Genomic DNA, 25,457 nt, shown 5'->3' with positions numbered 1-25,457 from the left:
GTGCGATTTAGGGTCACAAGTGACACTAAATATAGTGATCAGTAAAAGATCTTAATACCACTGTATATAGTGTACACTGTGAGGAGTTGGGGGGTTTGGGGGTGATCAGGGGTGATCAGGGGTGATCAAGGGGTCAAAAGTGTGCCTATGTGTGTTGGTGACAGTGTAGTGTTTGTGGAACTCACGTTTAGCTGCTTCTCCTTCTTAACCTGGAACCGAAAGGGCTCCAGGAGGGAAGATTACATCACTTTCCCTGCCTGTGTTTACATTACACAGGCAGGGGACATGATGCTATTGGGCAGAACTAATCACCAGATCCAGACCAAAAATCATTGGTCTGCATCTGGTGACTGATCGGTTCTGAGCCCAATCACACCAGGATCGGGCTCGCAGGGCAGGCTCCCACGTGCCCTGGAGCCGTGAATGCGCACGTCGTAGACCTACGTCGCCAGACATAGGAGAGCCGCACTGCTGCAGTAGCAGCAACGTAAGTGGTCTTCAAGTGGTTATCAGACCTGATTGCGAGCATCTAGCCTTTTTTCTCTGCCATAGAAATTTCCAAATAGTACCCAATAGGGATGTGAGGTAATGGGCCGGTACAGGAATAGGTAGATATCTAAAGAGGTACAGGACGAGAGGGAGGATGTTCATCCTAAAAGCTGCCAATCTACCATACCAGGAAAGCTCAAATTGTGCAAAACGTTTTAACTCTAACTCTATCTTAGAAATTGGGGGTTTGTAATTGACTTATACTAGGGATTTAGTTTTGGCTGTGAGAATAATTCCTAGGTATTAAATTCCCTCCGAGCTTCACCTGAAGGGGAATCGAGATTGAAGGCTGGATTTTGTATAAATATTGACTCCCAAGTCAAGGATCAGTGATTTGGTGGCATTCACCTTATAATATATTTTGCTAAATTCGGATAGGACATGGAATGCCTGAGGTAAGGATTTATCAGGGATAGTGAGAAGGAGAATGATATAATCCGCAAAGAGATTACTCTGTTGAGTGGAGTCTCGAAATGTAAAGCCTGTAATAAGAGGGTCATAACGTATGGCCTCAGCAAGCGGTTCAATCAATAGGTTGAAGATTGTGGGCGATAAGGGACATCCCTGTTGGTTACCATTAGATCTATTAAAGGGTTTGGAAAATAGACCAGAGATATTGATCTGTTTAGAAGGTTTAGAGTATAGAGCTAAGATAGCAGATAGATTAGGCCCTTTAAACTTGAACGTGCTAAAGACCATTGACACATCCATTACACTCTATCAAACACCTTCTCTACATCAATCAAAATAAGAAGAGAAGGCATTTGTGATTTTTTTAGCGTAATGAATAATGTTCAGGATTCTCCGGATCTCGTCCGATGTTTGTCTGCTTGAGACAAAGCCCATTTGGTCTAGCTTGATTAGGGATGACAGGACATGCTTTAGACACTTAGCCAGAAGCTTTGCATAGAGCTTTACATCAGTGTTCAGTAAGGAGATTGAATGAAAGTTGGCAGGTGTGGTGGGTTCCTTCCCAGGTTTGGATAGAGTTACCACCCGAGCCTTTAGCATCTCTGGGAGAAAGGAGGAATATTGGACCGCTTTAGAGAATACAGCTTTCAAGTGTAGGGAAAGTTTAGAGCTAAAAATCTTATAATATTCATTTGGGAGACCCTCAGGTCCAAGGGATTTCTCAATGGGCAAGGAGAAAATAATATTTGCCACCCCTAATTCATAAATGTGGGTGTTGAGCTCATGAAATTGTTCCACAGACAACACGAGGAGATTCAGGTTGGAAAGGAAGCATTGTATGTCAGTTGAGGAGGGCTGGGGCGGTGTTAGGGTAGTCGCAGAGAATATAGAGGGCAATATAATAAGATGCAAATATCTCCTGGGGGTTGGTAATCTTATGTTTTAGAATTGGTTGGCTTTAAGCCTTTAAGCCTTCTAGATAGAAATTTCCCAGCTTTGTTTGAGCATGCCTATGAGTTAAGCTTAAGGTGTCTCAAATGCTTATCATACTGTTCAATAAGGTGGGACCATAAGTCCCCCCGAAGTTTAGTTAGGGAAGCAGAAATTGTTTGGGAGGATTCTAGCTTGTTACTTACTTCCAAATTGAGGATTTCTGAGAGGAGGTTATTGAGGTTGAATTTGTTAAATAATGTTAGAGGAGGCATCATCTTGCGACACTTTAACATTACAACGCTAGGAAGAAGGTTTAAGAGGAGGCTCCTTTTCCTCTACTGTGATTGTAATAGCAGCGTGATCTGACCACGTTATATCACTGACAGAGGAGGAGGAAATCCTCTGTAATAGCCATTTATTTACAACAAACAGATCTATGTGAGAGTTGGTGAGACGTCTAGAGGAGAAAAATGTATAATCTCTCTCATTATCGTGTTGGCACCTCCAGACATCATAGACCTCCTCCACATGGAAATGGTCTCTGAATGTCCTTTCGAGGCAGAACCAGAATCTAAGTGGGGGTCTACTGTGAGGTTAAAGTCCCCACACATTAGTAGTTGACCACATCTGCACTGTGCAATAGTTTTGAACACCTTTTTTCAAGAACCTGAGTTGGTGAGAGTTGAGAGCATATATGGTAGTAAGAGTGTAGGGTTTACAGTTGAGATCACCGGTAATGTTGATAAATCTGCCGTCTGGGTCCAGATGTGAGGCTTTGAGTTGGAAGGATACTGATTTGCCGATGGCTAGTAGGACACCTCTTTTTTTCACTGTAGCTTTGGATAAAAATTTGTGCAAGTAGTCTTAATTTGAGCACAAGGAGGTAGCTGCCTGTTGGAAATGTATTTCTTGAGCACAAACAATGTCAGCGTTGGCCCTCTTCGCTCCCTACCTAGGGGAAAACCTTTTGGCAGGGTGGCTGAGGCCCTTGACATTAAAAGAAAGACACTTCAGGTTCATGGCAGATGACAGCTGGTGACTTCTTGGTGAATGGTAACACAATTATGACCAGGTAGAGCAGTAATGCAAACCAATTGTGCTGCTGACATAGAACTTGCTTGATGGGGGAAAAGACAAGAACAGTAAGAGAATTGAGCGTTAAATAGCAGGTCAAACAAACAAAAGAACAAGGCCTTACAAAGAGAGTCCCAAAATAGGGCTTTGAGCAGAGGAATCTGCATCTTCATTAACGTAGGGTACAGAGGGGAAAGATCAAACCATTCCCTGGCTGGGGTCATGGGTAATTCTGTAACTTGTAGTGGAGGTTAGGAGCCACCAGAGGATTTCCTCTTTGCAGACTTCTTGTAAGAGACCACTTGCCATCCAGAGGTCAATGCTGAGGGTTGGGGATGATGAGCCTCCCCTTGAGAAGGGTCAAGGAGAATGCTCCGTTGTTTAAAAGCTTGGAGACCTTCTTCCAGGGTCAAGACTGTCACTGACTCACCATTATGGGAGATGGAGAGAGTGTCTGGATATTTCCGTTTTTGGCCTATTTTGTGATTACGTAGCGCTTTTGTAATGGTCACGGCTTTGAAGGGTGTGCTGGGAGAGGTCTGGAAGAGGATGTATTGAGGAGAAGCTTTCCGAAAGGTTGTCAGATGAGCGAAAAGCTGACAAGATCTTCTCCTTAGCCTAGTAGAAATGGACTTCCAGCAGGACATCTCATGGTATATTATCAGTAAGGAAAGGGGGATTTGGCAGTCTGTGTATTCTGTCATTAGCAAGATCAGGGCCTGCTGTGAAGGAATGTAATAAACACTTGTGAATTAAGCAAAATGTCTATTTTTCTTTGTCTGTTTCTTTGTACATGTAAATATGCTATTTTAACTCCATTCTCAAAATGGCCGTTACTAGATACCCCCTCCATCAAAATGAAATTTTGTAACGAAGATGGTGTCTTGGCACGAAGCCATTCCTTGAAGATAACATTCATAAACTCAGAGGGAGTTACTTTATAATGGACATGACTAATCAGAAAGCTGCAAATAATCATTATTATGCTAATATTATGCTTATGACGTGCTAACTATTTAACACATTGCACAGTAGAAAATAAACAGGAAATATAATTTATCTGAACAACGTGTGTCAGTGTGGTCTCTTTGTGCATGCACTACAATTACCTAATTAGACCCAGCAGCATAAATCTATTTTGAGCCTGATTGTGAGGTAGGAGACTAGAGATGAGAAAAGGTCTAGGGTGAATTGTTGCATTTTTTTAACTATACACAGATTCAGGGATCCCCCTGATTTTGATATTGTTCCTCCTAGACCTATCCTCAAAATCAGCCACTTTATCCTGCAGACAAGCAAGATCCTCAGAATGGGCTGCGTGTGCATCAACCATAGTGTTATATGAGGAGGTATATTCACCCATTGAGGATTCCAGTGTATCTTCTTGGAATGCATCTAAGAAATTACATGTCAATAAAACAAGTTTAACCACTTAAGCCCCGGAAGATTTTACCCCCTTCCTGACCAGGGCCTATTTTGTGATTCAGCACTGAGTGACTTTAACGGACAATTGCGCGGTTGTGCGATGCTGTACCTAAACGAATTTGGTGTCCTTTTTTTTCCACAAACAGAGCTTTCTTTTGGTGGTATTTGATCACCTGTGCGATTTTTTGATCATGCACTATAAAAAAAAAAAAGAGTGACAATTTTGCAAAAATAACAATATTTTTCACATTTTTTATATGAAATTCCCCCCAAAAAAATGTAAAAATCTAATTTTTTTAACATTCTAGACCAATTTGTTTTATGCTACATATGTTTGGTAAAATAAATCGCAAAAAGCGTATTTTGATTGGTTTGCGCAAAAGTTATTGCGTTTACTAACTAAGGGAAAGATTTTTGTCATTTTTGTTGTTTTTTTTTTTTCTGTTTCAATTGTTTTTATTGGATTTTTTAAACATACAGGGTAAAGGAAAAAAAAAAAAAACATTCAGGGTAAAATAGACGTGGAGGCGTATTACATAGGAGTCTTCTCAGATAAGGTTAAAACAAAATAGTCACATCATCTACAACAACAACCATCAACAATAAGTAGTGTATGACCATGAACTATATTTATTGCAATCGCTTTTATGTCTGGTAGCCGTATTCCAAGACTTATAGCGCCATCTAGTGGGGCTGATCTATATTTTTCACACTCTTTACTATTACTTAATAATATAGGTGTTGTACCACTGTGTCCACGGATGCCACTCTTGCACCTCGCTTTCATACCTGCCCACGGTGGGTGCCATGAGCAGTTCAAAGGTTTTATGTGTTTGGACCGTAGCTATCACTTCTGACATGGTAGGCGTGCAGACCTCTTTCCATTTCCTGGTGAGACTAATCTTAGTAGCGAGCAAGATATTAATCACAAGTTTGCAAACTTTTGGGGGGAATCGTTTTTTCGGAAGATGGAGCAAAGCCATGCTAGGGGATGGGGTCAATTGGTTTTCTATAACAGCAGAGATCAATTCAAACACTTCCTTCCACAATGCTAGAACCGGTGGGCACTCCCACAAAATATGTGCTAATGTGCCGTGTGCCCCACAGCCCCTCCAACATGCGGGCGATGCTGCAGGCACAAAGCGCGCAATCACCGTAGGGGTCAGGTACCACCGCAGGGTGATTTTAAGATAGAGTTCCCATAGGGATGCACTCAATGTAGCTTTGTTGCTCAGCACAATTGCTTTCGTCCACTGGGACGTGGAATATGTGGACCCTAGGTCCTGTTCCCACTTTAATAAGGGAGGGGTCTTGACGAAAACCCCTTTTTTCGTCCAGTGTGGAGTATATAAGTGATATGCCTTTAGCAGACTGTAGGGGTAGAGACAGGTATCGCCACACACTGGCAGGAACTTTGATCCTTAGTTGCGGGTTGAGGCGTATGCAAGAGATAATTTGGTTGTATCGGAGCCATTCGCCACTGCTCAAGCATCATTTAGCTGCTATCGTCTGGAACGATTCAATGGAGTCCGCTTGATAAAGGTCCTGGATACAAATATGGGGAGATCGCCACCAAGCTTTAAGGTCCATGTCAGGTACTATCTGAGTCAGACCTGACACCGGGAATGGAATCGTTACTAATGGCGTGTTCTTCCATTTGGTGTGTGTAAGGTGCAGCCATGCCGTCACCGATGCCCGAATCGTTGGTGACACATATTGAGGAAGGTGGGCCCCTCGTCTCCTACTGCACACCCAAGTGAACAGATCGTGGTCTGGAGTTACTACCTGTTCCATCAGGCCCCAGAGAGTGTCCGGGACCGGCTGGAACCATGCCCACATTTGCGATAAAATTGTGGCTAGGTAGTAGTCCATCAGGTTCGGCATGGATGCACCCCCCACTGTTTTAGACTTCATAAGGATACTCTACACCTAGTACGTTTGCCTTGCCACAAGTAGTTAGACACCATGCTTTGGAGGGAGTTTAGAAATGATTTGGGAACAGGGATCGGTAGCGATCTAAACACGTACAAGATCTTGGGAAGGGTACACATCTTGAAGGCTGCTAGCCTCCCTGACCATGTAAGTTCAGATTTAGCGAGGGATTGGAGTTCTTTGGCCAGTTGGGATTTCAGTGGGACATAATTAGCTTGGAACAAGTTGCTGGTAGTGTTAGTAAGTTTAATTCCCAGGTAAGTTATGCCCAAGTCAGACCACTTGTATGGGAATGAACGGGTGAGGAGATTTCTCGTAGTGCCATCGACCCCCAGATCCAGTATACATGATTTGGCGTCGTTGACCTTATAAAGGGATATATTCCCGAAATCGGTTAATATTTGTCTTATACGCGGTAGCGATGTGGCAGGGTTAGAGACCATGAGAATAACATCGTCTGCGAATAAGCTAATGCGGTGTTCCAGGGAAGTTACGTCAATGCCTGTAATGTTAGGATCAGTCCTTATTTTCTGAGCCAGGGGTTCTATTGCCATATTGGAGACGAGAGGTGACAGCAGGCAGCCCTGTCTTGTCCCATTCGTAATCACAAACGGAGACGAGAGAGTGCCATCCACTAGCACCTGGGCTGAGGGGCCGGCATACAATGCCATGATTGCAGAATGCATTCTACCCACAATGCCAAAGCGCCTGAGGACCTCCCGTAGGTATCCCCAGTGCACTCTATCAAAGCCTTCACTGCGTCCAAAGAAAGGAGCAGAGAAGGCGTTCTGTCAGTGCGAGCTGCGTGGATGACATTAATAAGACGCCTAGTTGCGTCTGCCGATTGCCTGCCCTTAGTGAAGCCTGCCTGGTCTCAGTGTATAAGTTGGGGTAGGTATTTCATGAGTCTAGTGGCTACCGTTTTAGCATATATTTTCCACATCCGTATTCAGTAACTAAATCGGCCGAAAGTTTTGTGGCATGTCAGGTTCCTTTCCTGGTTTGGGCAGTGTGATTATTGTTGCTTTGAGCATTTCAGGGGGAAACGAGGACGTTTGGTTTGCTTGAAGATTGTATAGTGTGTCATAATAACTACTGAATGCGTCAGCTATGTCTTTGGGGTCATGTACCTTAATTCCCGTGGAGGGGTGTTTGATGGAGTGGATTTTATGTTGAACTCGTTGACCTTTCAGCTTTGCGGCGAGCATTCTACCTGCTTTGTTGCTAGTGGCATAAAATTTAGCTTTAGATTTTTGGAGGTTACGCTCATAAGAGTCAAGAAGGTGCAATCTAAGTTCCTGCCTGAGTGCCGTTAATTTCTGCTTAAAGGCTATAGAAGTGGCTGATTGGTTTTGGGCATCAACCGATGCAATCTCCCTCGTCAGGTCATCTATAGCTTTCGAACGCTGCTTATTCATTTTATGTTGAAATTGGATCAACACCCCTCTACTAAAAGCCTTATGGGCATTCCAAAGGACCGCAGACTCAAATACCGACCCTGCATTATTCTGGAAAAATTATGTTACTGATTGTTTAAGGAGGTCAGCATTTGCTGGCTGTTTGAGTATTTCAGCTCTCGCCCGCCAAGGTTTAGCCGAGCGGGCCTTAGGGGACACTGTAAAGGAAACGCTTACTGGAGCATGATCGGACCAGGTTATTGGGGCTATCTCTGAGTCTACGGACCTTTGGAGAATCGACTTGTCAGACAATATAACATCTATACGAGCATATGAATTGTGAACTGCAGAGTGATGCGAATACATCCTATCAGAGGGGTGGTGGCACCTCCATACGTCATATAAATCATTGTTATTTATAATGCCCTGTAGGGACGGCTGGAGCCTAGTGGAGGTAGTGGAAGAGTCCAAAGTCCTGTCCGGTGGAAAATTGTTGTCCCCGCAGATAAGCAGGGGGCCTTTTTGGGCCTTTCTGATAGTGCTAAGTGTACATTTCAGAAACCTTAGCTGATGGACGTTAGGGGCATACACTGAGGCTACGGTCAGAGACATGCCGTCTATGATGCACGTTAATATAAGGTAGCGTCCATTGGGATCCGTGATGGTGGAACAAAGAGTGAAGTCCAAAGATCTATGGATCGCTATCATCATCCCCTTCCTCTTTCTGGAACAGGAGGCTGTATACACTTTAGGGTAGTCTCTGTGAGAGCAAGTGGGTGCGTGGGAGTCTAAAAAGTGGGTTTCCTGAACGCAAACTATCTGTGCATGATGTTTGAGTGCTGTTCGCCAGAGCGAGGCTCGCTTGGCCGGGTGATTCAGACTGTTAGCGTTCAGTGACAGAACTTTAACTGTCATTGAAGACTAAAAGGCCGCGTGTGGTGTAGCTACTCACTGTTCTGAAGTAATCAAGCAACAATTGATGGTACCCACGGGTACTTGACGTTACATGAAGAAGACAGCTGCAGCGGATTTCCTGAGGCCGCTGTGAACCGTGAGAAGTCTGGATGAGTTGCCATGTGACGGCAGTTGATGGAAAACTTTCATCATGGCGGATGGGGAGATGCCTGCATGAAGGGGAAAGACAAAAAAAAACCAGCAAAAAGGAAAAAAACAAAAGAAAAACAAGACCAAACTGCTGGAGCAAGCAGAAAGATTGGAGATCAGTGGCAACATAGCCGTCTCCCATGGGGGGGTAAACAGTTATTAGCCAATCGGGCTTAGTGGCTCCAGACAGTCCTCTTATTGAACTGACATAAGAAATAAGGCAAAATACAGTAGGTTTAGTGGCTGGTAACAAGACGGGATAAGACATCAGGTGTTGTGCGTGTTGCCTTGCTGTACTGTGTGCCATTGCTGGGGGATGCGACTTGGGGATTTCTTAGCTCCAGCCGGAGGTGCAGGGTCAGGGATGATGCCCCAGGAATGTAGCAGCGAGAGACCTCTCTCCAGAGAGGTGATGCTGAACGAGGAGACGTTTCTCTCCACTACGATTTTAGAGGGATGTTTCCATTTGTAGGGGAGATTGTGGTTCCGAAGAGCCTTTGTAATCATGGACAGCTGTCGTCTCATATCTAAGGTGTGCTTGGATAAGTCTGCAAAAAGGTGGACATTGGCGTACGGTTCAGGGAGGTGGCCCAACACCCTTGATTTGTGTAGGAGAGCTTCCTTGATGTGGTAAAAGTGTACATGCAGTAAGGTGTCCCGAGGAATATGTTGAGGCAGAAAGGGAGGTTTTGGAACCCTGTAAATGCGATCTATTGTTAGATCCAAAGGGGACGCTTCAGGTAGGGGGGCGGTGAAAACTTGCAGGGCAAATTTGTGTAGCTCTGTCGGTGGAACTGATTCAGGAATTCCCCGGATCTTTAAATTGTTTCTCCTGGAGCGATCCTCAAGATCAGCTATTTTAGCCTTAACCCACTGGCGTTCCGATAAATTTTCCTCATGGGCGTCAACTAGCCATTTACTGTGGTCACCATGTCTGTCATAGATGTTTCTACATTATGCACTCTTTCTCCCAGGGAATGGACCTCCGCTGTAAATCTATTAGCCAACGCCATAATATCAGATTGCAGGGATGTGTGAAAAGTGAACATCATATCTTTTAGAGCAGTGTCCAGGATCGGTTTTCCCACAGTGGGGAAGTCTGCTATAGGAGATGCCCCTAATGTTACAGGGAGCAGAGAGGTTGCAGAGCGGCCTAGTAGTGAGGCCTGGGCCTGTGAGTCGAGCCTGATTGTCAGAGAAACCTTCAGCTGCAGACTGGTCATCACATGACAAGCACCACATGACTTCCACATGACTTCCTGGCTGCCTATAAAAGCTGAGCAAGTGCTCAGAGGAATTGCTGGTTTGTCGTTCAGCTTCCTGTACCTGATTTCCTGTTTCCTGTGTGATCGTTTACCAACTGTGACCCGGATTGACCCTGACCTACTCTGCTCTTCTCCTGGACCCGACCTTGGCTTGTTTTACGGACTTTGCTTTTGCTTACCTGTGTTTGACCCTCTGCCTACGACCCGGATTTACCTTCAGTCTCCTGTGCCTTGACCTTCTGCTTGTGACCTAGTCTTGTCTCCTATCTCCAGTGCCTTGACCCTCAGCCTGTGACCTGGATTGTCTGCTTACCTGTGTTTGACCCTCAGCCTGCTCCGGACTTCTACTGCTGGATCCTGATCAGTCTCTGCTCCAGCTCTACAGGACCTCCACGCAAGCTCTACCCTGCCTGCTGGTAGCTTGTGCCTCTTTGTGCCATCCACCCTCTGTATCACCTCCAGAGGGGCGGAGTGCGCTTAGTCGCAACAGCGAACCGCTCTCGGCATCTCGGCCTCGGTGAGTACCTCTATTCTGATAGTACAAACCACCCATGTCAGAGGCCGACAGAGCGCGTTCTCCTCTTGAGATCCTGTGCCAGCAGGTCACAACCCTCACTGATGCAGTCCAGAAACTGCAGGAAGGCTATGCCCAGATTGACGGTCGTCTCCAGCAACTTTCAGGGTCACCTGCATCAACAGTCGCAGCCCCTGCGCCCACCAGCGGAGCCTCCTCTTCTCAAGTGGCATCAAGCACCACAGTGATCATGGCTACCCCTGAGCCCAGGGTTCCCACACCGGAGCGTTTTTCAGGCGATCGCAAAAAGTTCCGGGCCTTCAAAAATGCATGCTCCTTGTACTTAGCCCTTCAGCCCAGGACTTTTTCGTCCGAAGTAGTTAAGGTGGGATTTGTCATCTCCCTGTTGACCGAAGAGCCTGGGCCCACAGCCTGATGGAACAGAGGAGCTCTCTTCTGAATTCTTTGGACCTTTTCTTTGAAAGTATGTCTCTACTATATGACGACCCCCAACGCACCGCTACTGCAGAAGCCGTGCTACACTCCCTGTCTCAAGGAAAGAGACCAGTGGAGGACTACACTGCTGAATTTTCGAACATGGTCAGCTGACACGGGGTGGAACGAACCCACTCTTAAATACCAGTACCGCCAGGGGCTGTCAGAAGCTTTGAAAGATGAGTTGGCCAGGATTGAAACCCCTGCCACTTTGGAGGATTTAATCCAATCCGCTACCAAGCTAGACAGGCGCATGCGCGAGCGGCGCTCTGAGCGCTCCCAGGGTCCCCGACCTAGTTGGATGCTCCCTAAACCTTCTCCCGTTCACCCATCCTTTCCAGTGACTCCTGTCACCTCTGCTCCAGAGGCTGAGCCTATGCAGCTTGGATTGGTCTGTGCTCCTCTTACCCCTGAAGAGAAGCAACGGCGGCGACAGGCCAATCTCTGTCTGTACTGTGGGGGAACTGGACATTTTCTGCGTACCTGCCCCGTGAGACCCAGTAAGTCACGCTCGCAGTTTTTCATGAACTTTCAGAACCCTGGTTTATTCCAGACTTATGTCACCCTCTCTGTCTCCTTACAGCTAATGGAAAAGGAAGTTCATCTACCAGCAATTATTGATTCCGGAGCCTGTAGTTTTTTTCTAGACACTTCACTGGCCCAAAAACTACACATTCCACTGCAAACCAAAGAACAAGGCCTCCAAGTCTACCTGGCTGATGGGTCTCTCCCTCGCTCTGGATTTGTCACACAACAGACAAGGCCCATCCTTGTCACCACGGACTCTGGCCACCAGGAGCTTCTAAGCTTTGACATCATCTTCTCCCCCATGTTCCCCATCATTTTGGGGCTCCCCTGGCTACAGGCACATGAACCTGACATCAATTGGAACAAGAAGAAAGTCTCCTTCTCCTCTCCCTACTGTTCCCAGCATTGCCTTCCTCCAGCTCCAGCCGCCTGTTTAACCGTAGCACCTACACCTGACAATCTCCAGCACGTCCCTCTGGTATATCTTGAATTTAGAGATGTCTTCGATAAACAAAAAGCTGATTGCCTACCACCTCATCGGTCTTACGACTGCCCCATTGATTTGCTACCTGGTTCCGAAATACCCTTTGGCCGCATCTTTCCACTATCAGAGACTGAACTAGCGGCTCTTAAAACGTATATTGATGAGAACTCGGATAAGGGTTTCATTCGTCCATCATCTTCACCGGCCGGAGCCGGCATCTTCTTTGTGGAAAAGAAAGATGGTTCCCTAAGACCATGCATAGACTATAGAGAACTGAACAAAATAACGATAAAAAATCGCTATCCTCTTCCACTTATCCCAGAGTTGTTTCAGCGTTTCCGGTCTGCCCGAATTTTCTCTAAGTTGGATCTGCGAGGTGCCTATAACCTCATCCGAATCAGGCCTGGAGACGAATGGAAGACTGCCTTCAGGTCCAGGTTTGGACATTATGAATATTTGGTAATGCCCTTTGGGTTGTGTAACGCCCCGGCCACATTTCAGCACCTGGTAAACAACATTTTTCGAGAGTATCTGGACAATTTCCTAGTTGTTTACCTGGATGACATTCTTATTTTTTCTGCCACCATTGAGCTACACCGGGTTCATGTAAAGACAGTCCTTGCAATTCTCAGGAGACACAAATTGTACCTTAAAGCAGAGAAATGCGAATTTGAAAAATCTGTTGTGCAATTCCTAGGCTTTATCATTTCTACCAACGGGGTCACAATGGATCCACAGAAGGTCAAGGCAATTCAGGAGTGGCAGGCTCCAGTAGACAAAAAGGGGGTACAGCGGTTTATCAGATTCGCTAATTTTTACCGGAGGTTTATCGTTGGCTTCTCATCCATTGTTGCACCCATCACCCAACTAACCCGCCAACACAGTCGTTTTCAGTGATCCCAAGAGGCCCAGGAAGCTTTTACCAAGCTCAAAGCCCTGTTCACCTCTGCACCAATCCTACGGCATCCGGATCCAGCCCTGCCATTTGTGTTGGAGGTAGATGCCTCGGAAACTACCACTGGAGCCATCCTCTCCCAGAGACAGGACCCCAAGGCTCTCCTCCATCCTGTAGCTTTCGCATCTCGGAAACTAAGTTCCCCGGAAAGGAATTATGATGTGGGAGACCGGGAGCTGTTGGCCATCAAGTTCGCTCTGGAGGAGTGGAGATATCTGTTGCAGGGTGCTTCCCATTCCATCATGATCTTCACCGATCATAAAAACCTAGAATACCTCAGGACAGCCAAACGCTTAAGACCCAGGCAAGCCCGGTGGGCCCTCTTCTTTTCTAGGTTCAACTTTCATATGTCTTATAGACCTGGCCTCAAGAATGGGAAAGCAGACGCACTCTCCCGGATGTTCCCTGAATCTCCCCAGTCAACGGAACCTAGCACCATCTTATCTCCACAAAACTTCCTTCTGCTCACAGACACTGATCTTATGACCACCATCAAGTTGGCATCCAGCCATTGCACTGACCCAGAAATATCCTCCTTGGAGAAACGAGATGACTTGTTCTGGTCCCAAGAAAGAATTTTTGTCCCACCGGAGGCTAGACCCATGACTTTAAAGTTGCTTCATGACCATAAACTGGCTGGTCACTTTGGGACTCAAAAGACTTTGGAATTGGTTGCCCGTTCTTTTTGATGGCCTGGTTGGAGGCAGGACTGTAAAAAGTATGTCCTCTCTTGTATTTCTTGCCAGCGCAGTAAAGTGGCTAACACCAAATCTTGGGGATTACTTAGACCTTTACCCATTCCAGAACGCCCATGGGCTGAAGTTTCTATGGACTTCATTGTTGATCTTCCTCCCTCGGAAGGTTTCACCTCCATTCTGGTTGTTGTCGACCGCCTTTCCAAAATGGCACACTTCTTGCCCATGGTGGGCACCCCCTCTGCTTTGGAGACAGCTAACATTTTTATCAAAGAAATAATAAGGCTACATGGAGTACCCGACAGTGTTGTTTCTGACAGAGGGGTTCAGTTCACCTCCAAATTTTGGAAAGAACTTTGTAAAGCACTACAAATAAAGGTCTGTCTCTCCTCTGCGTATCACCCTCAAAGCAATGGCCAGACAGAGAGAACGGACCAAACTCTGGAGCAATATCTCCGCTGTTTCTCTTCTGGCTCCCAGGATGACTGGTCCTCTCTGCTACCCTACGTGGAGTTCGCGTATAATAATTCAGTTCATTCAGCCACCAACCAAACGCCCTTCTGGTCTAACTTTGGGTTTCACCCTTCTTTCCTTCCAAACGCTACCCCTGAATTATCTGTTCCTGCTGTCCAAGATCGCATAGCCTCCATCCAACAGAACTTTCAAAGGATTCAGGAAACCATGCAAAAGGCCCAGGATGACTATAGGAAGTACTACAACAGGGGAAGGAAGGAGAACCCGGTTTTCAAGGTCGGTGAGGAAGTTTGGTTATCTTCAGCTAACCTCAAATTACCTTTTCCCTCACAGAAGTTGGGCCCAAAGTTCATAGGGCCGTTCAAAATCAAGAGGATGGTTAACCCTGTGGCCTTTGAATTGCCTTACCCAGCTCTTACAGGATTCATTCTGTTTTTCATGCATCCTTACTAAAACCAGTGATTCCTAGCCCCTTCCCGGGAAGAGAGGAGCCGCCTCCTCCACCGGTCCAGGTGGATGGAGAAAATGAATTTGAGGTTGAAGCCATACTGAACTGCAGGAAGAGGGGTAGACTTCTCCAATACCTAATCAAGTGGAAGGGGTACCCACCTGAAAACAACTCTTGGGAACCCTCAAAAAACATACACGCCCCTCACTTGATCCGAGCTTTTCATGAGAATCACCCGGAGTTGATGTCCAGTTTGGGCGTCCAGAGGCCGCCCCTCGGGGGGGGGGCACTGTCAGAGAAACCTTCAGCTGCAGACTGGTCATCACATGACAAGCACCACATGACTTCCTGGCTGCCTATAAAAGCTGAGCAAGTGCTCAGAGGAATTGCTGGTTTGTCTTTCAGCTTCCTGTACCTGAGTTCCTGTTTCCTGTGTGATCGTTTACCTGCTGTGACCCGGATTGACCCTGACCTACTCTGTTCTTCTCCTGGATCCGACCTTGGCTTGTTTTACGGACTTTGCTTTTGCTTACCTGTGTTTGACCCTCTGCCTGCGACCCGGATTTACCTTCAGTCTCCTGTGCCTTGACCTTCTGCTTGTGACCTAGTCTTGTCTCCTATCTCCAGTGCCTTGACCCTCAACCTGTGACCTGGATTGTCTGCTTACCTGTGTTTGACCCTCAGCCTGCTCTGGACTTCTACTGCTGGATCCTGATCAGTCTCTGCTCCAGCTCTACAGGACCTCCACGCAAGCTCTACCCTGCCTGCTGGTAGCTTGTGCCTCTTTGTGCCATCCACCCTCTGTATCACCTCCAGAGGGGCGGAGTGCGCTTAGTCGCAACAGCGAACCGCTCTTGGCATCTCGGCCTCGGTGAGTACCTCTATTCTGATACTGATCTTAGATTTGGCCGGACTGGAGCAGGTCGGGCTGGAGGGTTCAGGGGTGCAGGGGGACACAGTACCTGGTTGCCGGAGCTCACCGGACTGCTGTTCATCCGGTAGGTCAGAGTAGTGTACCCACTGCCTCTCCAGAGCGGGAAGGCCCGAGCCGCCGGTGCCATCTTGTCGACCGCTCCGGGATGGCGGCGGGAAGAAGGCTGTAAGTTTCTGCGGCCCCTTTACTCTTTTTCACTTCCCCGTCATGGTGTTTGATGCAGGAGAGTTCCTGTAATGCAGCGGTGGGGGTGCTGAAGTCGGATGCCAATCGTAGCTGGGAGGATGTCGCTGGATGCCAGACACTGGAGCCGGAGCGAGGGATCACACGTCCATTACGGTCCCGCGCTGGCCACGCCCCCCCTTGTTGTTTTTTTTCTTTAACGAGTAATGGCAGTGATCTGCATTTTTTTGCCGGAACTGCGACATTGCGGCGGACAGATCGGACCCTTGACTGACATTTTTGACACTTTTGGGCTTACCAGTGACATTACTACAGTAATCAGTGCTATACATATGCACTGTAACTCTAAAAATGACACTGGCAGTGAAGGGGTTAACTTTTTTGAGAGGGATGGGTTAAGTGTGTCCCTAGGGGCGTGATTATAACTGTGATTGGATGTGGCTTGATGTGTAAGAACAGAGATCAACGGTCCTACATAGCAGAACCGTTTGATCTCCATTCTTACACAGGGGAGAATGACAGGCAGCTTTGTTTACATTAGCCGCCTGCCTTTCTCCCGGTGTAACGGACGATCGCGAGTGCCCGGCGGACATCGGGTCCTCCAGGCACATGCGCGGGGGGTCCGTGACCGCACGGGAGCTTTGCCTGTGAGGGGCTGACCGCCGCAGTAAATAGTCATGCGGCGGTCGGCAAGCGGTTAATGGAGTTTTCAGGGAATGGTTCCACATTCAAATTTTTTAGGGTTATATCCTGCCCAGGATACTAGTTTTTTTAATAAGGCTGCAATTATCATTGGACACAAGCTTTTATAGCTTTTGGCAGGGCACTGGGCAAAGAATCAAGTAATTGGTACAGACAAGGTAATGCAAGCACAGAAGTCACTATCAAGAATAATGCAAGACATTTATCTTCTTTCTTTAGACATGCTGGCTCTAGGAAAAAATACCCCATGCCTGTCACACAAAAAATGGGTTTTTCATCTCACATAACATGGGAAGAGACTAGTTGTTAACCAAAGACATTGATCAGTCCTTGAGAATTAAATGGGTGTGTTCCAATTCTCCCTTCCCTTCTAAGCATGGTCAGCAGTGGTAAAAGGGAAAAAGTTGTAAAGTTCCTCTTGGGGCAGGCTTATTATAGAGAGTCCCTTGCATTTTGTCTTAGGAACCTATTTACCAAGTGTGTGTCATGCATTACAGAGATGTGTAGTGGCTCTTTCCACCAGACATTCCACCAGTTAGGTAGAGGTAGAGAAATCTAGCAGTTACTCAGTATGGTGGGATGTTTCTGAGTCAGTCATTTCTAAATGCAACGTTGTTTCAACCACTTTGGGGATATACTGGGCTAAAGGCCTGTACATACGATAAGAAAACAAATCTACCGATTTTCATATCGTTAGTGTGGTGCTTTTGACAGCCGAAAATTTTCAGACAAAAAAAGTGATTGTGCAGGCTATAAAATTTTAATTGTAAGTGAACACAGAGTCTGATTTTCGTTTAATTAGTACAGTTTTCATCCGAAAAAAAATCGTAAGAGCAAGACTACGCATGCTCGGAAATGAAAGAATACATACAAAACAATTCAACACATGACATCACTTCTGAAGCTGAATTCTGTTGTACGAGAATTTTCGTATGAAAGTAACCTCTTCACTTTTGATATAAGACTAGCATGCAACAAAAAATGGACACATATGTATCCGATAATCTGATCATGTGTACGAGCCTTAAAGCTTTGGTCTAAGAACATGTTAGCCAGACAAAGGGTAGACTGATTAACCTCTGTCCTCTGCTAGGAGTTTCCAAGACTGTGTCTAATTCTGTGATCCCCACTATGGGCTTCACTATGTTTCCTAAAAGGAGCTATATCACTCTGGTACCACCCTTTGCAAGGGGTTCTAATCACCAGAAGCTCCAAATTGTCATCTAAACTGTAAAGGAATGGAGACAAAACTTGGTTTAAACTATGTAAATAGGTTTTTGAACTGTGCTCAGACACCACCAGCTCTAATTAAAGCTGTGCGTTTGCCCCCAGAAGGTACAATAATATTTTTGTTCCAGACTCCATATCTGCATCAGTTGTGGGTATTTTTCACTGATTCATGACAAATGTTCCCATAGGTGTGAAATAATATCTCTCACCCACAGGTAGTTTAGTGAACTTTTGACGCTGTGTATTTAAAGATGGCTGCCGCATATCCAATTAACCATGTGGTTGTGGGGGGAAGTGTAACCATGTGTTGATGACCTGTGAGTGGTCAGGAGGAATGATTATATCCTGTGGGTGGCCTCTGGTATACAGGACTATAAAAAACGAGTCCATAGCATGAGGAATAGTCTGTTTTGTTGGGGCTGTGGAAAGACAAAGCATGCAGCCAGGATTTCTTATTGTTCTGTTCCTCCAGCTATCCAGTGTAAGCTGTTGACATTCAAATACCAAAGCTAAGTATTGTTTGATATTTTGGGAAATTAACCACTTTAGCCCCAGAGGATTTGGCTGCTCAAAGACCAGGCCCTTTTTTTCAACTTGGAACTGTGTGAATTTAACTGACAATTGCGCGGTCATGCAATGCTATACCCAAACAAAATTTACGTCCCCACAAACAGAGCTTTTCTTTGGTGGTATTTGATCACCTCTGCACTTTTTATTTCTTGAAATATTAATAAAAAAAAGCGAAAATTTTGAGAAAAAATTACATTTTCAACTTTGTCTTTTAAAAGATATCCAATATACTCAATTTATGTCATATATTTTGGCAAAAATGTATTTAGCTACGTGTCTTGGACAAAAAAAATCTCAATGAGCGTATTTTTATTGGTTTGCGCAAAAGTTATAGCGTCTACAAACTATGGTGTAAATACTGGAATTTATGCAGCTTTTACTTTCTGACTGCATATCTCATTTCAGGAAGTGCTAAAATGGCAGGGCAGCAAAACCCCCACCCCCCAATTACCACTTTTTGGAAAGAAAACATCCTAAGGAATGTCCTGAGAGGCATGTTAAGCTCATTGAATATTTCATGTTTTTGTCACATGTGCTTGAAAAATTACAATTTTTTTTTTTTTTTTACACAAAGTTGTCATTGAAATTATATATTGCTCACGCATGCCATTGGTATATGTGTAATTACACCCCAAAATATATTCCACTGCTTCTCCTGAGTATAGGGATACTACACATGTGAGACTTTTTGGGAGCCTAGCAGTGTACGGGACCCCGAAAACCAATCACCACCTTCAGAATTTCTAAGGGCGTACATTTTACATTGCATTTTCTCACACCTCTTCTCTTACCTATCACAGTTTAGGAGGACCTTAAATGTCAAGATACCACAACCCCCCCCCCCCAAATGACCCCCATTTTGGAAAGTAGACACCCCAAGTTGTTTGCTGAGAGGCATGGGGAGTCCATGGAATATTTTATATTTTGTCACATTGGGAAAATTACATTTTTTTTTTAACACAAGTTTTCACTAAAAGATAAATTGCTCACACATGCCATGGGTATATGTAGAATGACACCCCAAAATACATGTTGCTGCTTCTCCTGAGTACAGGGATGCCACATGTGTGAGACCTTTTGGGAGCCTAGCTGTGTACGGGACCCCGAAAACCAATCACCACCTTCAGGTTTTCTAATGGCATAAATTGTGCATTTCACCTCCGCACTACCTGTCACAGTTTCAGAGGCCCTGAATATTTCAAGATAGCACAACCCCCCCCCCCCAAATGTCCCCATTTTGCAAAGTAGACACTCCAAGATATTTGCTGAGAGGCATGGTGAGTCCATGGAATATTTTATATTTTGCCACAAGTTTCGGGAAAATTATTATTTAGTTTTTTTTTACACAAAGTTGTCACTAAATGATATATTGCTCACACATGCCATGGGTATATGTGAAATGATGCCCCAAAATACATTCTGCTGCTTCTCCTGAGTATGGGGAAACCCCATGTGTGAGACTTTTTTGCAGTCTAGCTGAGTACAGGACCCCGAAAACCAATCACCACCTTCAGGCTTTCCAAGGGCGTAAATTGTTGATTTCACTCCTGACTACCTATCACTGTTTCGGAGGCCATGAAATGCCAAGACAGCACAAACCCCCCACCCCCAAATGACCCCTTTTCAGAAAGTAGACAACCTAAGCTATTTGCAGAGAGGCATGTTGAATGTTTTGCAGATCTCACTTTTTGTCACAAAGTTTTGGAAATTGAAAAAAAGAGGAAAGAAAAATGTATTTTCCTTTTTTTCTTAATTTTCCAAAATAAATGAATGCTACAAAATACTCAACATGCCTCTCAGCAAAAAGCTTGGAGTGTCTACTTTGCAAAATGGGGTCATTTGGGGGGTTTTGTGTTATCTTGGCATTTAACCACTTTACCACCGGAGGATTTTCCTGCTAAAAGACCAGGGGTTATTTTGCGATTTTTTACTGCGTGACTTTAACGGACAATCGCGCGGTCGTGCGACGCTGTACCTAAACGAATTTCACGTCCTTTTTTTCCCACAAACAGAGCTTTCTTTTGGTGGTATTTGATCACCTGTGCGATTTTTTGATCACGCGCTATAAACAAAAAAAGAGCGTAATTTTTGCAAAAACAACAATATTTTTCACTTTTTTTTATATGAAATTCCCCCAAAAAAAAATGTAAAAATCGAAATTTTTTAAAATTTTCGGCCAATTTGTTTTACGCTACCTATGTTTGGTAAAAAAAATCGCAAAAAGCGTATTTTGATTGGTTTGCGCAAAAGTTATCGCGTTTACTAACAAAGGGAAAGATTTTTGTCATTTTTGGTGTTTTTTTTTTTAACGAGTAATGGCGGCGATCTGCGATTTTTTTTGCGGTACTGCGACATTGCGGCGGACAGATCGGACCCTTGACTGACATTTGTGACACTTTTGGGGGTACCAGTGACATTACTGCAGTAATCAGTGCTATATATATGCACTGTTACTGCAAAAATGACACTGGCAGGGAAGGGGTTAACAGTATTGGACAGGGAGGGGTTAAGTGTGTCCTAGGGGCGTGATTCTAACTGTGCAGGGACAGGTCTACTAGTGTAAAAACAAAGATCAACAGTTCTACATAGTAGAACTGTTTGATCTTCACTTTTACACAGGGAGAACTGACAGGTGGCTTGTTTACACAAGCCGCTCTGTCTTTCTCCCGCTGTACCGACGATCGTAGTGTGACCGGCGGACATCGGGTCCACCAGTCACACTCCCGCACTCCTCCGTGAACGAGCCGAGGCGGGCGCGCGCCTCAGCGGGCACGCGCCCGCCCGCTATTGGCTCTGGAAGGAGTGACAGGCGAGCGACGTAGACCTACGTCACTCTGCCTGGCCGGGGCCGACTGCCGCAGTAAATATACTGTGCGCAGTCGGCAAGCGGTTAATGGCGTTCAAAACTGTGATAGGAAGTAAGGAGTGAAATCAACAATTTAAGCCCTTAGAAAGCCTGAAGGTGGTGATTGGATTTCAGGGTCCCGTACGCGGTAAGACTGCCAGAAAGTCTCCAACATGGGGTATCGCTGTACTCAGGAGAAGCATCAGAATGTATTTTGGAGTGTCATTTCACATATACCCATGGCATGTGTAAGCAATATATCATTTAGTGAGAGCTTTGTGTAAAAAAACAAAAAAAAATAATACATTTCCTGAAACTTGTGGCAAAATATAAAATATTCCATGGACTCACCATGCCTCTCAGCAAATAGTTTGGAGTCTCTACTTTGCAAAATGGGGTCATCTGGGGGCGGGTTTGTGCTATCTTGAAATTTCAAGGCCTCTGAAACTGTGACAGGTAGTGCGGAAGTAAAATGCACAATTTAGGCCATTAGAAAACCTGAAGGTGGTGATTGGTTTTCGGGGTCCCGTACACAGCTAGGCTCCCAAAAAGTCTCACATATGTGGTATTCCTGTACTCAGGAGAAGCAGCAGAATGTATTTTGGGGTGTCATTTCACATATACCCATGGCATGCATGAGCAATATATCATTCAGTGACAACTTTGTGTAAAAAAAACAAAAAACAAACTGTCACCTTCCCGGAACTTAGGGCAAAATATAAAATACTCCATGGACTCAATATGCCTCTCAGCAAATAGCTTTGGGTTGTCTACTTTTCAAAAAGGGATCATTTGGGGGGGGGGTGTTTGAACTGTCCTGGCATTTTATGCTCAATCTTAGCCACACATCACCCACTCTTCTAACCACTTGAAAACCAAGCCTTTTCTGAGACTTTTTGTTTACACGAAAAAATATATTTTTTTTTTACTAGAAAATTACTTTGAATCCCCAAACATTATATATTTCTTTAAAGATTTTCTCTATTTAAATTTAATGCACAAATACACTATATAATTCCAAATTGTTTTGGAAAAATTTAAATATGATATTATGCCGAGTACATAGATATCAAACATGACATGCTTTAAAAATTGTGCACGCCTGTGCAGCGGCAACAAACTACGTACATTTTTAAAAGCCTTTAAAAGTCTTTACAGGTTACCACTTTAGACTTACAAGGAGGTCTACTGCAAGAATTACTGCCCTCAACCTGGCATTCGTGGTGATACCTCACGTGCATTCTGCAATTGCAGTTTACATATGACACTAGACCAAAGCTTGCATGCGCCTTTGCGCCTGAGCACGGGGGGAGGGGGGGACAGGGGCGCTTGATTTTTTTTTCATTTATTTTGCTTTTTTTATGTTATTTTGACACCTTTCCTTTCATTTTTTTTTAATTATTTTTATTGTTATCACAGTAAATTTAAATATCCCCTATGATAGCAATCTGTAGTGACAGGTACTCTTTTTTAAAAAAAAAATGGTGTCTTTTTGACTCTAGATCTCTCCTCTGACCTTAGCGCATCTGACTGCACCAACATTGGTGTGATAAAATGCTTTCCCAATTTCCCAATGGCGCTGTTTATTTCTGGCGAAAAAGTCATGAAATGCTTGTAGCTTCCGGTATCTTAGGCCATAGAGATGATTGGAGCCATTCTCATCTCCAATCACCTCTATGGTTAGATAATTGAACCACTGGCTGCACTCTCGGGTTAACAGGTGGGACAGGAGAGCCCGAAAAAATACACGGAAGGTGGAGGGAGGGGGAGTCCCCACCCACTGCTTGTAAAAGCAGTCTAGCGGCCAATTATCCACTAGGATTGCTTTTACATGTAAGACGACCGCTGGCTGTAAAAAATGATACCAAGATGATGCCTAAATCTGCAGGCATCATCCTAGTATAACCACTCAAAGTCCAGCAACGTACCAGTACATTGCTGGTCCTTGTTTGGCATATAGTGTAGTTTTTTTTTTTTTTTCAATGGGCTGAACGAAAAAAAGAGAACCTAACAGAAATCTCCGCAAGAAAATTATGTAGTATATCCACCATTAACCACCCAAACATCCAAACCCACTTCTTAATGGCAGGTATAAATGATAAAATTCCATGTATACCTAATGGTATTTTAACTGCAGTGGTGAAATCACCTACCACAGCGCTGCCATCAGAGGTATCTATATATGCTTAGCGCAAACGCTGTTTGTGTCAGAATATATAAAATCAGTGTGGCAGCCGATGAGTGTAACTGCAAAGCAAACTGGTTAACAATAGAATGAAAAACAAACAAAGTACAGTAAAAGTACAGTAGTACAGAAGAGTAGAAGAACAGAAAAATAACTCAAACGACAACTGTTCTTGGCTTTTTTATTTTATTTTTTTTGTAAATTTTTTTGTAACTTTTTTTATATTTTTTTTTTAAATTTTTTTTGTAACTTTTATATATATATATATATATATATATATATATATATATATATATATATATATATTACACTTTTTTTTGTGAACTGCAACTTTCCAGGTTAGGGTCTCTCAAAATGTCGATAGCCATCGAACATCTTTCGAGACCCTGTGTTAGTGTGCCCTACATTGTGTCGCGCTGTACCCTACACTAAAACTCCACTAGTTTGTGGGAGTGTTCGAAACATTCCCTGATGCAGAGACCAGGTTGGTCAGGACAGTCGGGATAATAAAAAGAGTGTCACGCCTAAATCCGCGCCTGCTACAGACACGACATCTTCTTAAGGGGTGTCTTTGGGTAGGGGTACTAGCGAGGACATGTGAAAAATGCCTCTCATGCAGCCAGCTCACTGCATCTGGAAGGGGAAGTTGGGCAGGAGCACCTCCTGGAGACAGGTAGGCATTGATGATCTCTTCCTGGAATTCTCGGAAGGATCCAGCTCCTCCTGACACTCTGTATAGTACAAAGGCATTCAGCATAGCCAATTGAAATAAATAAACAGACACTTTTTTGTACCAGCATCTGGCTTTATGGGCAACTAAGTACGGCGCCAAAAGCTGGACGTTAAGGTCCACCCCTCCCATATTAAGGTTATATTAGTGGACACAGAGGGGTTTCTTCATAACACCAGTTGCCGTAGTAATTTGTACTGTTGTGTCTGTGTGAAGGGAGGACAGAACGATAACATTCCGTGTATCCCTCCACTGCAAGCAATTTGTCTGTTTTCACGCAGGCTCTCTCCCAATGACTAAGACAGGAATTTACAAGCTGTTGGGGGAAGCCCCGGCAATTAGGTCTCACGGTGCCACATGCGCCAATTTGAAATTCAAGCGGGTGACTAAAAAATGGCACGCTTAAATAAAAATTGTCCACATACAAATGGTACCCCTTTCCAAATAATGGTGACACCAAGTTCCAAAATATCTTTCCGCTGCTCCCTATGTAATCTGGGCAGTCGGGGGGCTACACAGAGCTATCTTTTCCCTAAACCCGGAAACTAACTGTATAACCTGTGGTTCTGTCACAGAGCTTATACAGCTTGACCCCGTAACTGGCAGGCTTGCTGGGGAGATACTGTTTCATAGCATGGCGGCCAGTAAACTTAATCAGGGACTCAACCGCTGATTGAAGTGGTTTACGAGGGGCTGAATTTTGTGGAGCCGATCATATTCAGGGTCTCCCACGAGGACGACAGATTTCATTGCCGTTGAAATGCATAAACCGCAGAATTTGCTCGTATCTCGCCCTGGACATGGAAGCAGAGTGTAAAACAAGGAATTAACCGCGCTGAAGGAAGCAGAAATACGCAGCAGCAACTTCAAGTGTGACCACACCCTAATGAATAATTGTAAATCAAGTCACGCTATAATATGATCAATGGAGATGTAAAGTCCATACAGTCCACACAGTAAATGGGGATATAATCCAGGACCAGACTCCCTTAAGGGTGTATGCTTACCAAATTGAGGTAAGATAAAGGCAGACTCTCTAGGTAAATCTTGTCACCTTGACAGTAGATCCAGGCCCACGTAAACAATTACCTCAATGGTCATTGGATCATGAAAGTAAAGTAAAAAACGAAATAGCGTAAAACCCAACAAACTAAAAATTAAAGTGATTAAACACCACAGTGTTCATTGAATGATGGGTTAAGTGTAGAATAACCTCCACCAATGTGATTACTCACTGATGGCGGTAAATTAATAAAAGGTAAGACCATGCAAAAAAAAGAAATTAAGTGATAGATACCCCTTACCAATGTGTGATAAGGGTTAACACCATGAATAAATATGTCGTACTCCAGCTGAAGTCGCCTCTTACCGGACAACAATAAATTAGTGGGGAAA

This window comes from Pelophylax lessonae (assembly GCF_965119305.1).
Source record: "Pelophylax lessonae genome assembly, chromosome: 1".
In the NCBI taxonomy this organism is placed as follows: domain Eukaryota; kingdom Metazoa; phylum Chordata; class Amphibia; order Anura; family Ranidae; genus Pelophylax; species Pelophylax lessonae.
This window is presented reverse-complemented; position numbering follows the sequence as displayed.